Raw genomic sequence first — 12,909 nt, 5'->3', positions numbered from 1 at the left:
ATTTATTAAGTTGGACTTGTTTTAATTTCACTTTACTCAAAATATTTATTCTAAAATTAATTTAGAACTGATTAGAAACGTCACACAAAATAAGGAAATAATCCCGAGGCACTAGCATGCAAACTGAGGCACAATAGCCTCGAATTTTCCTTGGCCAGCTAGGCTGCTCGCGCAGCTTGCATGTGGCTGCGGAGGGATAAGGGATGTGCGCTTGGTGCACGCGAGGATTGGTGCGCATGTGTGAGTGTGTGTAATGCGAGCAAGTGTAGTGCATTGATGCATGGTAGAGTGCGTGTGGGGTGTGATGCGTGCTTGCGGCACGATACGCACAACCCCACACTTGGCACTTAGCCCCGGGTTTTAAGGCTATGCTAATTTTGCGGTTATGGCCGTTTTATTGATTCTAATTAATTTAATTATATTTATTTTAATTATTTTAATTAAAATTTTTTGAGGCTAGGCCTCGGCTTTTGAGCGGCATTTGCAAAATTTATTTTGGCAAAATTTTGGGTTTACTTGCTTAATTAATTAGATTAATTAAGATGGATGCTGAATTTAGTAGGAGCTTCAATTTTAAATGCGCTAAATTACATAATCGGTTAAACAACTTTGACTAGTTTTGATTAGGCGCGTAAATTGGATTAACAACCTAAATTAGTTACTAGTTTACGCGTGTTTGTGCATTGTTACTTGTTTATCGTTGTAAAATGCATGGGCCATTCACAAATAGTGAATGGATGAATGGAATGTATATTCTCCCGTAGATTTTATAAAAATGGCGGCCCGATTAGGATAGAAAATACGGACTGTCGTTCCGTCTGATATTTTTGTAAATCTAAATACGGTCTACGAACCGTTGAGTATTTTTGTACCTTAATATTTAGATTAGTCCTAATCGTAGATACTAGTATTTGCATTATTTTGGTTATGTGTTGAAGATGGAGGTGCTTGGAAGACGAAGCCATGAAATTGCAAAAGACGACCCTTGAAGACTTGAAAACTCAAGGGGTCATGCTAGTTTTCAAATGCATCATTTATTTATGTTTTCGATATATATTTATGATTATATATATATGAATTATATGTTAGATGCATTTTTAGGTTTTGGAATGTTGGGATGATTAATTAAGTTCATTTAAATCAACCAACATAGAAACCCTAGGTCCCTAAAATATTGAGTAAATTTGCCATTCCAAAACAACACTTATCGACCTGTTGAGAGTAGTGATGGGCTAGGCCAAAGTGAGGCATCACTATTATTCCCTAGGATATGTAAGGTATGATGATGGGTTTGCTAAAGCAAGACATCGCATACATGTTGATTTTGGTTATACTCAACGATATTAGTGTTGGAGTCCTAACATGTCGTGGCAAAGTGGATACGTTGTTGAGAGAGTATTAGATGCGGCGATTTATCTAACCAAGAGTGGCTTGGAGATATTAGCAAAGAGTTGCTTACCTTAGAATATTGAGTGTTAAGACAAGCCAAAGCATGCTTAATCACTCATTGATTATTTGGATCTTGGAATCACCTTATTCTCACCAAATGGGGACAAATTTAATGCGTGGATAAGACGCTTAATAAGATTGAAAATTTGCATGAATGTTTTTAAATTTCAAACTTATTGTGTTATTTTCTTGATAAATGGTTATACTTTGCACTTATATTTGTAGAATTTCAAATCAAACTATATTGTTTTCCATGATTGGTAAAGGAAATATTTGAGAATAGTTTTCGAAGAAAGGAATGGCATTTCTAAAATACAATTCTCATAAATGACTTTTACAAGTCCAAAGGACGGTTAGACATCATGTGTTCAAAATACTAGGTAGTTTTGATAAACATGAAGTATTGAGTTGGAAACTCAAAATTGTCAATGTTTGACAACCAACATATCTTTTCGCTTTATAAATTGGTGAGTACAACTCATTGATGTATTAATTCAAGTACGAATTAAAGGAAAATATGGAACTTTGTTATACGGTGCATTGAATGCTTAATTATGCCTAACAAAGTATAAAAGTCAAAAACACTTAAAGAAACGGTTCTTAAAGATTATGAGATGAAGTATGATAAGAAATATAGGAAACAAGGAACAAAGAAAAGGAATAAGATTCCATTTCTACTAAAGAGTTCATGTTAACTTAGCAAGTCATTATCTTCACAAGTATCAGATACTGCTTGAGTGTTCCACTTTGAAAGTGACATCAAACTATTGAATTTAAGCTAAGTTATTGACTTATAAGCTTAGAATGAAGCAAAAAAAGCTACATCAGTTGTAAGGTCGTATGCTTTGTTTAAAGACCTTTCAAGCTAAGGTTGGAACAAATAAATGGTTATTGTGTTCCATAATCAGCAAACAATCCGTTAACACACGGAAAGACTCACATTCAAAGTAAAGAGCAATAGTTGCGAATTTGTTTGAATGGCATGGTTGTCTAAACCATGAGTCAAGATGCTTGATTATAAACAAACATTTCCCTAACATGAAAACTCATAAAAGTTCAAATCATAGGCATGATTAATGTTCCGAACATCTTTAGCAATATTAACAAGAACGTACTCAAGGCTATATAGGCTCTTGATAGTTGATCGATCCAGAATCGTTCTAAAACAAGCAAGTCTTACTTGTTAAAAACCGACAAAGTGAAGAGCTATTGTTCTTGGCATAGCCAATTGACTCCAAACGCTAAAGAATATTCAGTTACTTCAAAGTTTCACAAAGAACTTGAAAGAATATGGCTATATTCATTAAATGTGAACAAAACTTTACCTTGAGTAGCTCAAGAGTTCAATGAAGTATAGAGTCGACTTGGCAAGATATCAAATTGTCTAGATTAGATCGAGTGACGTTTGCTTGAGCCAAGCGTGACCATCACAAAATTATGAAATTGAAATTTTCATAAATAACTCTACAAAGAACATAGTGTGTCTTCACGGAGACCTCAATGCCATTTAAAAATGACTCGAACAATGATGAATCACATCCCTTCCTATAAAACTCTTAAAGATTTGCACAAATGACTAATGTTACACTAAACAAAATGTCAAAGCTAAGAAAGGACACCATATTCAGTTATGGATAGTGATAACTTCTAAACGTCTTTTCAAGTATATGTTTAAAACTCTTAGCCTCAGTGGGAGCTAAGTGACTTAGTGGGAGCTCATCGGCTTGGCAAGAGCTAGGTGGCTCAGTGGGAGCTTCATGGCTCATTAATGGCTAAGATAGCTCAAGTAGGAGCTAACTATTTGTTTCACAACGAACTTTTACCCAAAGACAATATACATGTCTCTTTGTAAGCATTCAAGTGAGACTACGGGCATTACCTCCACAACCTAAATGAGAACATAATGTTTGTTGCTCTAAGTGGTGTCTTTTTGGAAAGTAACACATTTTCAAAATGACAAGTGGGAGGAAAATGAACTCGATGACTATCGAGTTTAGCAACAAATTAGAACTTAGAATCTCGGATGACTTAAAAGGGCTTCATGAGAATGATTTATTAAGAATACTTGATCAAGAATACTCAAAAGGACTTTACAAGTGCCTTAAAAGAGAATTCATTACCCGCAAAACTTCTGAAAAGTTGGAGTAAGATCAAGATAATCAAAGGGCTTTGGAAGCGCGCTTTGGAAGCGCCTTGAAACTCAGTGTTTGATGCAATAACCCAGTATAGGTATAGAATTCACCAAAGTTTTGGATTGAATCCTATAAATTTTCTAATAAGTTAGAAATTAACCTAAGACTTACAAGCATACTATTTACTATTAGATAGTAAGGTAATAATGCCTTGTAAGATAGCTACAACAAATCCAAATTCCAAATAATGGTTAGAGGCCATAAAATCCAAAATAGACTCCATGTTTGAAAATCATGTTTAAAACTTGTTTAATTTGCATGAAGGGCGAAAGACCCATCGATCGCAAATAAGTTTTCAAGGAAATAACTAACAAATGTGGAAATGTATATGCATACATAGCTAGATTAGTTGAAAAGGATATAATTAAATTCACAAAGTTGATTTTAATAAAAACCTATTCACCAATCAGAATGCTTAATTCTTTTCGTGGTTATTCTAGCACATATGAAATATGGCAAAATAGATACCAAAACCGCCTTCCTAAAATAGGATTTTGGAAGTGACTATGAAAATAGTCTAAGGGTTTTTAAAATCTAAATAATGCTAGATTTGAAAGCAAGCTCAAGAAATCCATTATGAGATTGAAAAAAGCATTGCATAAAGGAATTGGAACGTGTTTTCTCATAAAGTTAATAAAAGGATTGACCTATGGAGAAACATAGAAATTCTTGTGGATAAGAAGTTTAGTGGGAGCAAGAGTCAATCTTGTAAGGTCCAACAAGAAGTTTACAAACTCTGTTGTAAATTAACTATCAAATGCTAAATGCTTAGATTTGAAAGTATTTTCGACAATGGACCAAGCAAAAGACAATACTTAGTACATATTGGGAATTAAGATCTATTATATAGACTTAATAAAATGTTTGAACGAGTAAAGGAATTTACAGTATTAAACATGAATTGAAGGACTTAAAAGGCTTTCGACCCGTATATATAAAACTAAGTAACTTTTTGAACTAAGTATAAGCTAGGCTAAATACTAAGTCAAATAAGAAAGACTCTAGTAGAGACTTTCAACCGTATCACATAGCAAACAGTTAGCAAGACTCAGTGGAATTGGATGAGCTAAAATGTCACATGGATGGAATAAGATTGAGAATCATTCCACAAATGAAATCCATCATGTACGCTATGATATGGAATCGTCACACGACTTACTTGTTTAGAGCATGTGAAGTACGTATATAGTACCAATTAACTTGAATCTAAGAAATAGATTGTTAGATTATGGTCAAGAACATCCATAGCACTTGGATAAGTAAGAGGATGAGTTCTTAACTCATGGAAACAAATACAATTTGAGTATTGATGTTTCAAGCACAAACCTTAACAGGGATGAGATCCTTAACAAGGAAGCCATTTGTAAGCACGAAGTAAGAAGCGTCATGGCTTGAGAATGGTAACATGGATGTGCATCCATGTGTAATGTGTGGAAGTTTAAGGTAAATTTCCATTATCACAAGTGATTAGGGTATCCCAAATCGTTGTGAGTCGTTTGGAGTGAAAACCAAGCAAAGCATCAACAGGAAGTCTACTAAAATATATGTTGAGAATATTGTTGCTTTAAAGGAAATAATAAGGAAGATTTTAAATGGAAAGTTCGTTGTTGAACATTGATGATTGTAGGTTGTCAAGTTGAAGATCTCAATCATGAAAATGAATGGGAGCCATCACTTGGACAATAAATCCTAAATCACAGATAATCCATAACACTCTCAAGTTTTATCATCTTATTATGAAAGTGATCAATAACGAAGATGCTAAGATTTGCAAAGTAATTATTACTAAACCTATGCAATAAGTGAACGACAACATTCACAATTGCACGAAAGACATCAAGCATATTAAATATGGTTGTGATTTCTATAAATGTTTTATAAAGAGTGTTACTCTTAAAACATTTAGAAAAACCATTTTTTATAAGATGAACCATTCACGTTTTAGAGTAATTTAATTTCATGCAATTTTATCACTTCGGTTATTTAATTGTGGTTTAGAATTAAATTATGAGTCCATTCGATTTTGAGAATATTCAAAATAGGGTATCAAGACCAGTCTTGGATAAAGAAACACATGTTAAGTGAAAATTGAATATTTTAATCGAAAAGTATCCCTAATCAAGGTCATTTAAATGATGGACGATTAATGACCGCTTGAGATTAGTGTGTAGTTTGATTTATAACACCGTTTCTTGTGCTACAAGGACATGATTGTCATGAATCATTTGCACAGGTATTGGTTTAGAACCATACTGGATCGACCTATGAGAATACTTTAAGAGATTTATTAATCGTCATAATTATACTTCTCATTATGGCTATCGGAACCTCTTTCCTCGACCATGAGTATTGTGAGTTCTCTTTTTTGAGTACTAGTCCGTTTTGATGTTAGTCAAACGTCTGCCGTACATGGAGATTATAACGACAACACTCAGGCGGCTAGGTCCTCTTAGTAAGAGAAGCTACATTACAAGACTGGGAATGTCCCCCTACCAAAAATATGGAAGATGTCTTTGTTGTTTACAAGGCCTCTCGAAGAGCGAGACTGTAAAATGCATGGCCGTGCTCGGATGGATTTTAGAAATCATCTGTTTGTTGACGATAGGACTCGGATTTCGAGAAACACTTCTGGACGTAATTAGGATGACGAATAAATCTTACCTTATAGTTCATGAAGAGACATTAAGTGACATAGGAAAAAGGCTATAAACTAAAAGCGCACTTGTCCGGAAGGACAAGTGGGAGATTGAAAGGAATGGTGTCCCTCGAACAAGTGTATTATTCCGATAGAGGTTCAGAGCTGTTGAAAAGCTATTTATTCTGTAAGTTCAAGTGATCGGAATGCCTAAGTGGAGGCCGCTTCTGATCAGTAATATTAATGCATAATTAATATTGCAGCTTAATCTTGACTGAACCCTTCAAGTCACACCCAAACAACTAACGATCAGACGCGACGAATTAATCCAAAAGGAATTAATGAGTCACCCGAGTATTATGAAAAAAGACGTCGGATTCCGATCTTAGAACGTCGGAACTGAATCTCAAAAGTCGAGCCAAAATTTAGGAATTGGCGAGATTGGAAAATGCTTCAAGTAACAAGTAAAAACACTAGCCACGCGAAGGCTAGGGAAGTGTGCCACGTGGCAACAACCAAGTGGCACCGCGCCACGTTGGTAGCCACCAAGTGGCAGCGTGCCAAGGTGGCGGTGTGCCATGTGGCAGCGCGCCACGTTAGAAGCCACCACGTGACAGCACGCCATGCGACAGCTGCCACGTTGGCAATGCCATGTGGCAACGGGCCGCGGACCCGGGTGACGAGTCATAAACGTGGGTCGAAGGATGGCGGGCCAACCGAACCCAACTTGGGGCTCAAGGTTGGGTGCCACATGGTTAGCTTACAATGCATGTGAGTTGCCTTGGGGAGCAAGTGAGGAAGTGGTCCTCACCTAACCATGTGACACTTGTTACTTTGTTATTCCTTGGTTTATTTAACTAAGGATTGAATTCAACATTCTTTCTATGTGGGATCTTTTTGTGAAAAAGTCCCACATTGAATGATGAGTGGAATTCACAAGGAAACACTCCTTATAAATAGCCAAGGTATGCCTTGGGATTGTTCACATGAGTAAGAGCTCAATTAGGCATCTCCACTTTAGAGAAAACCTATAAGCTCATAAATTAATAGGGTAGTCTTTTTGGTCGAACTTGGCTACCTCCAAGTATTAGACCGGTCGGGTCCATTTCAGGGTGGACTTTCGTTGGAGGTCCTTGCCATTTGTGAGGCTCGGCTTTTCTCAAGTAAGAGCTCCATCCAAGTAAGCGAAGCACGCTTCAAGGGTAAATTAGTCTTTTCTTTATTCATGTTAATTATGCATTTTGTTATATTAATTATGAGTTTGTTCTTGGGCTCGGGTTTTATTTCCGCAGTGATTCGGACTCATTGAAACCCAACACAGAGATAGACCGAACTAAAATTAAAGCAATCATGTCAATGCTGCCGCCCAAGACCAAGAAACAAATTCAAGGATTCATTGGCCGGTTGCAATACATAAGTAGGTTCATATCCAAGCTAACCACAATATGTGAACTAATATTCAAGAAACTTAAAAATAATGTACCAGTAATATGGGACGATGAGTGCCAAAAAGCCTTTAAAAAGATTAAAGCCTATCTCGCTAATCCTCCTGTATTAGCGCCAGCGCTTCCAGGAATTCCCCTTCGATTATACCTAACAGTCACTAAAGAGACAATGGGAGCTATGCTTGCGCAAGAAGTAGAAGGTAAAGAGAAAGCCATCTACTACTTAAGTAAAAAGATGCTCGAGTATGAACTACGCTACACACCACTTGAGAAATTGTGCCTCGCATTAGTGTGAGCCACAACCAAGTTAAGACACTACATGCTCATTCATACAGTGTATGTGGTATCTCGAATGGACCCATTAAAGTATCTCTTCGAGAAATCTACACTTAACGGGAGAATATCAAGATGGATAGTCAACTTAGCCCAATTTGATGTAAGGTTTATGCCACAAAAGGCTATCAAAGTATGAGTGGTCTCGGACTTCTTAGCAAATTTCCCAATAGAAGATTCGACGCCAATGCATGAGAAAGATTTTCCGGACGAAGACTTGATGCTTACAGAAGATGATACTTGGACATTATACTTTGAAGGAGCCTCAAACCAAAAGGGGTGTGGCGTCGGAGTATTATTAGTATCACCTAAGGAAGAACACGTCCCAATCTCCATAAAGCTAGACTTCGACGTTACCAACAATGCTGCAAAATATGAGGCATGTGTGGTAGGCCTCGAAACTGCTTTGGCATTAGGAGTAAAGAAACTTCGAATATTTGGAGACTCTTCTTTAATCATTAACCAGATTTCCAAAAGATGGAAAGTAAGGAGTGAAAGCTTAGCTCCTTATCAAACATACTTGGAAACTCTTATTAATCAACTCGAAAAGGTAGAATACACATATCTACCAAGAGAGGAAAATTAATTTGCCGATGACTTGGCAAGACTAGCCTCAATGGTTAGAATTCCTAAGGAAATTGAGCTAATGCCTCTAACAATAGAGAAAAGGCATAAACTAGCTTACATCCAAGCTATAGAAGATGATGAGGTAGTTCAAGACCAAGAAGAAGAGGAAGAACCTGGTATACTGACATCCTCTATTATGTCACCAAAGGTGAATATCCACCTCACACTGACAAGAGAACAAAGGGACCTCTAAGAATTTTAGCTTCCCAGTATGTACTCATAAACGATGAGCTTCATAAAAGGGTACCAAAAGGTAGAGCTCTCCTATGTGCAGGCAAAAAGGAAGCTCAAAGAGCAATGAGAATAATCCACGAAGGAGTATGTGGAACTCATATGAATGGCAAAATGCTAGCCTAAAAAGTAATGCATCAAGGATACTATTGGACTACCATGAATAGGGTTTGTCATCAATATGTAAAGAGATGCCCTAAATGCCAAATATACGCTAAGTTGCAACATGTTCCTCCATCACTCCTTTACACCTATACATCACCATGGCCATTCTCAACATGGGGTACAGACATTATTGGAAAAATCACCCTTCCTGGGATAGGAGGTCATGAATACATCTTAGTGGCAATTAATTACTTTACAAAATGGGTTAAAGCGGCATCATATGCAAAACTCACCGTAAAACATGTAGCACTCTTTATTGAAAGAAATATAATGTCGGTATGGAGTCCCACATGAAATGATAAGTGACCATGGAACTCACTTTCAAGCGGAATGTGAAGAATTGCTTCAAAAGTATGGTATTCAACATCATCATTCTTCCCCATATAGGCCTTACACAAACGGTGCGGTAGAAGCAGCCAATAAGAACTTAAAGACTATCATCGAAAAAATGACAGAAAATTACAAGGATTGGCCTGACAAACTCCATTTTGCTCTTTGGGGTTATCACAAGTCAATTCGCTCATCCACAAGAAATACGCCATTCTCCTTAGTCTACGGAATGGATGTCGTACAACCTGTAGAACTAGAAATACCTTCCCTACGCATTGCATTGGAAAGTAAACTCGATGAAGTCGAATGGACTAGAGCAAGATAAGAGGAGCTAATTCTACTCGATGAAAAACGACTAAAAGCTCTACATCATACTCAATGCTACCAAACCCGCATGGCTAGACACTTTAACAAAAAGGTCAAGATAAGAAACATTAAAATGGGAGACTTAGTGTTTAAAGCATTAAGGAAAAATGTTCTAGACCCAAGAGGCAAATTTAGGCCTAATTGGTCCGGACCATACATTGTCAAAATTATCCTATTAGGAGGTGCCGCAAAACTAACTGATACGGATGGTAATGAATTCTCAAATATGACAAACCTTGACCAGCTTAAGAAGTTCTACCCATGATAACTTGAGTAACATACTTAAGAGAGCTACGTTTAGCCTGATTCCTTAGGAAAGGATACGTAGACAACCTTTTACAGGGTGCGACCACTTTAATTTTTACAAATCTTGCATCCTCGCATCAGTTCGCCAATACAGAATAAGCGGCGCGCAGAATTCAAGACCAGCGCAGCCCGACAGCCTCTGTCGCCCAACAATAGGATCTGGCGCATCGCGATAAGATCGTCGCGTTGCGACAAACTCAAAACTCCAGCGCCAATGTTCCTTCATCGATCTGGGCGAATTTCGGTGTATTTTGGAAGTTTTCGACTTCCGTACTCGAATGATTTTCGAAATCAATTCAAGTCGTTTTCATTCCTTTATTATGATTCAATGTAAAAAAGTCAATTTAATTTAAAAAGCTGAAAATTGCATTAATAAAAATAAAATTACATTATTGATGGAATTAAAAATAAAGGCTTAAAAATAAAATTGACTTGAAAATAAAATTGATTAATAAATTGACAGTAAAAGCAATGCTCTAATCTGTCTTCTCTTTTCTGTCCTTTTTTCAATTCTTCTCTACCTCTTCTTCATCATCCATCTCTTTCCCCAATAGGGATCCCTTAGAAGACCTGCACACAATCTTAAAATTGATAGTTTCTCCAATAGCCATTACACCATGTTTCTTTTCAACCCATATTTTCTTTTCTATAGAGTCAGTCTTTCTTTTCTCCTTGCCCTTGGTAATGCTTTTCTTTTTAGGCATAACAGGGGTCTTGAATTCAACTCTTTCACTTAAGCTCTCCTTAGGAGGAATTTTCTTATCTCCTAGGAGGTCCTTCACATTAGTCTTGCTCATCTTTCAAACTTTGTTCTTGTCCTTTTGAGATCTGCCAATTGGCCACTGCTTCACATCCCTAGATAAAGGAGGAACCTTTTGGGTAACAATTTCCCACAAAGGTCTAGCACACCAATAGTCATCAAACCTCTCTATGTCTTGTGAAACAGGGAATTCATAAGGGCAACGAAGATCTCCGGAGGGAATGGTTTGAGCAAGTCCATATTGTCTTTTCACTCTAGAAGGGTAATAAAAGGTCAACTTGGACAAGCTAGGAAGACAACAAAAAGGTTGGCTATTGACACCAACCATCTTCTCAATCTTCCACCAAGGAACAACCCACTTGATGGCAAAGTCGCGAGTTTCAAAGATTCTACTCCACTCTCGGCGGCCCATCTTTTTGGAGAAGCGTTTCTTCCTTCTTACAAAGCAATTTGGTGTATATTTATCAATATTGTCAGGAGGGCTGATTAGTTCAAGCCTCTCCATTAGCCATATATGCAAAAATTCAATACAAATAATTAATATTACTATACAAAATTAAATATTTTTGATTTTTGCAATTAAAAGTATTAATTTTCTACCTGTAATAATGTTGGAGAACATCGAAGAGGTGCTTTTGGATCTCTTTTTAGCTCATCTAAACTAAGCATAGTTTCTCCAACAATTAATGGCATTGGATTTCTTCCTGATTCAATTTGCTCCATGACAGACACTAATATTGCTTGACCCTCACGAATATTACCACTAGTGAGGAGATATTGGTTAAACATGCAAAAGAGGAAAGCCCTTCTCTTATAAACATGAAAAGACTCCGAGCGTGGTCTATCAAAATAAAAGCGTGCAAATTCTTTCAAATTAACCACACTACCTTGCACTATATTGTTTAGGTCCCTATCCCTAAGGTTAAGGAAACGCTCAAAATCTTTATAATAATACTCGCTCACTTTAGGAATTACCGCAAGATCTAAAGAAGGGAAGCCAAGAATGGCACCAAATTATTCCAGTAAAGGGCAAATTTCATCATGACCTAATCTAAAGCAATGAGTGTTTGGATCCCAATACTCTAAGGCGGTATGAATAATGTCTATGTCAAGATCTACCTCCTTAATGCCATACAAACCTCCCAAGTTGAAAAATTCAAGCTCTTTCCTCTCTTTAGCAGTCAAAAACCGACACCACTCACGAGTAAAATAGCTAAAATTCTTAGACATGATGGAAAATTAAAGAGGATATTATTTTTTCAGTTCGGATTATACCAAAATTGATAGATTTGGGGGCTATTACAGAACCAACGCAAACCGAATCCCAGAAGGATTCGGGAAAATAAAACCAGCGCACCGAGACAAAGATGTCGCGGCGCGACAAGTACTAGCGCGCCGCGACAATTTAATTCTTCCCATGTTAGAGTTACGCGTTCAGCTGATCGTACGTTATCCGACTTTGACTCGGATTCGTACTTTGACTTTACGGTTTTGATTCTTTTTAAAGCCTTATCAAAACATTATTTTTGCCAAAATTTATCCCATATTTGATTATTTGGAGCTTATTAAATTTAAGCTTATTTTTAGTCAATTCAATTTTATTTTTCATTTTTCTTTTTGGGGGAGAAAGTTGGATACCCTCCATTGGTAATAAAAATGACGAAAATTTTTGCGTAAAAATTAGTCACAATCTTTTCACACACTTATATGCACATAAAATGAAAAATAAAATTACAAAATATATAATATACATAATAGGATATATATACAATATGTCTAACATAAGTATCGAGTCAAAATAAGCAAAGTCCTACAAAGTCATATATATATATATATATATATACACACACACACACACACACAACTATGATAATGGAGGACGCAAATGTGGAGGAACTCCAAACATATCAAAGAACTGTACAGCCCGAGGAGTCAACCCCTCACCAACATTAGGATCACTAGTGGTCGAGATCGAAAGAGTGGGGCTAGTCCATCCTGCCTCACCCTGCTGCTGCGACGATGAGCCAACCTCATACGTCCCACCACCCGCTAAAGGAGCCAAGGTCTCGC

Source organism: Chenopodium album, chromosome 10 (assembly GCF_948465745.1).
Source record: "Chenopodium album chromosome 10, dcCheAlbu1.1, whole genome shotgun sequence".
NCBI classification, from domain to species: Eukaryota; Viridiplantae; Streptophyta; class Magnoliopsida; order Caryophyllales; family Amaranthaceae; genus Chenopodium; species Chenopodium album.
This window is presented reverse-complemented; position numbering follows the sequence as displayed.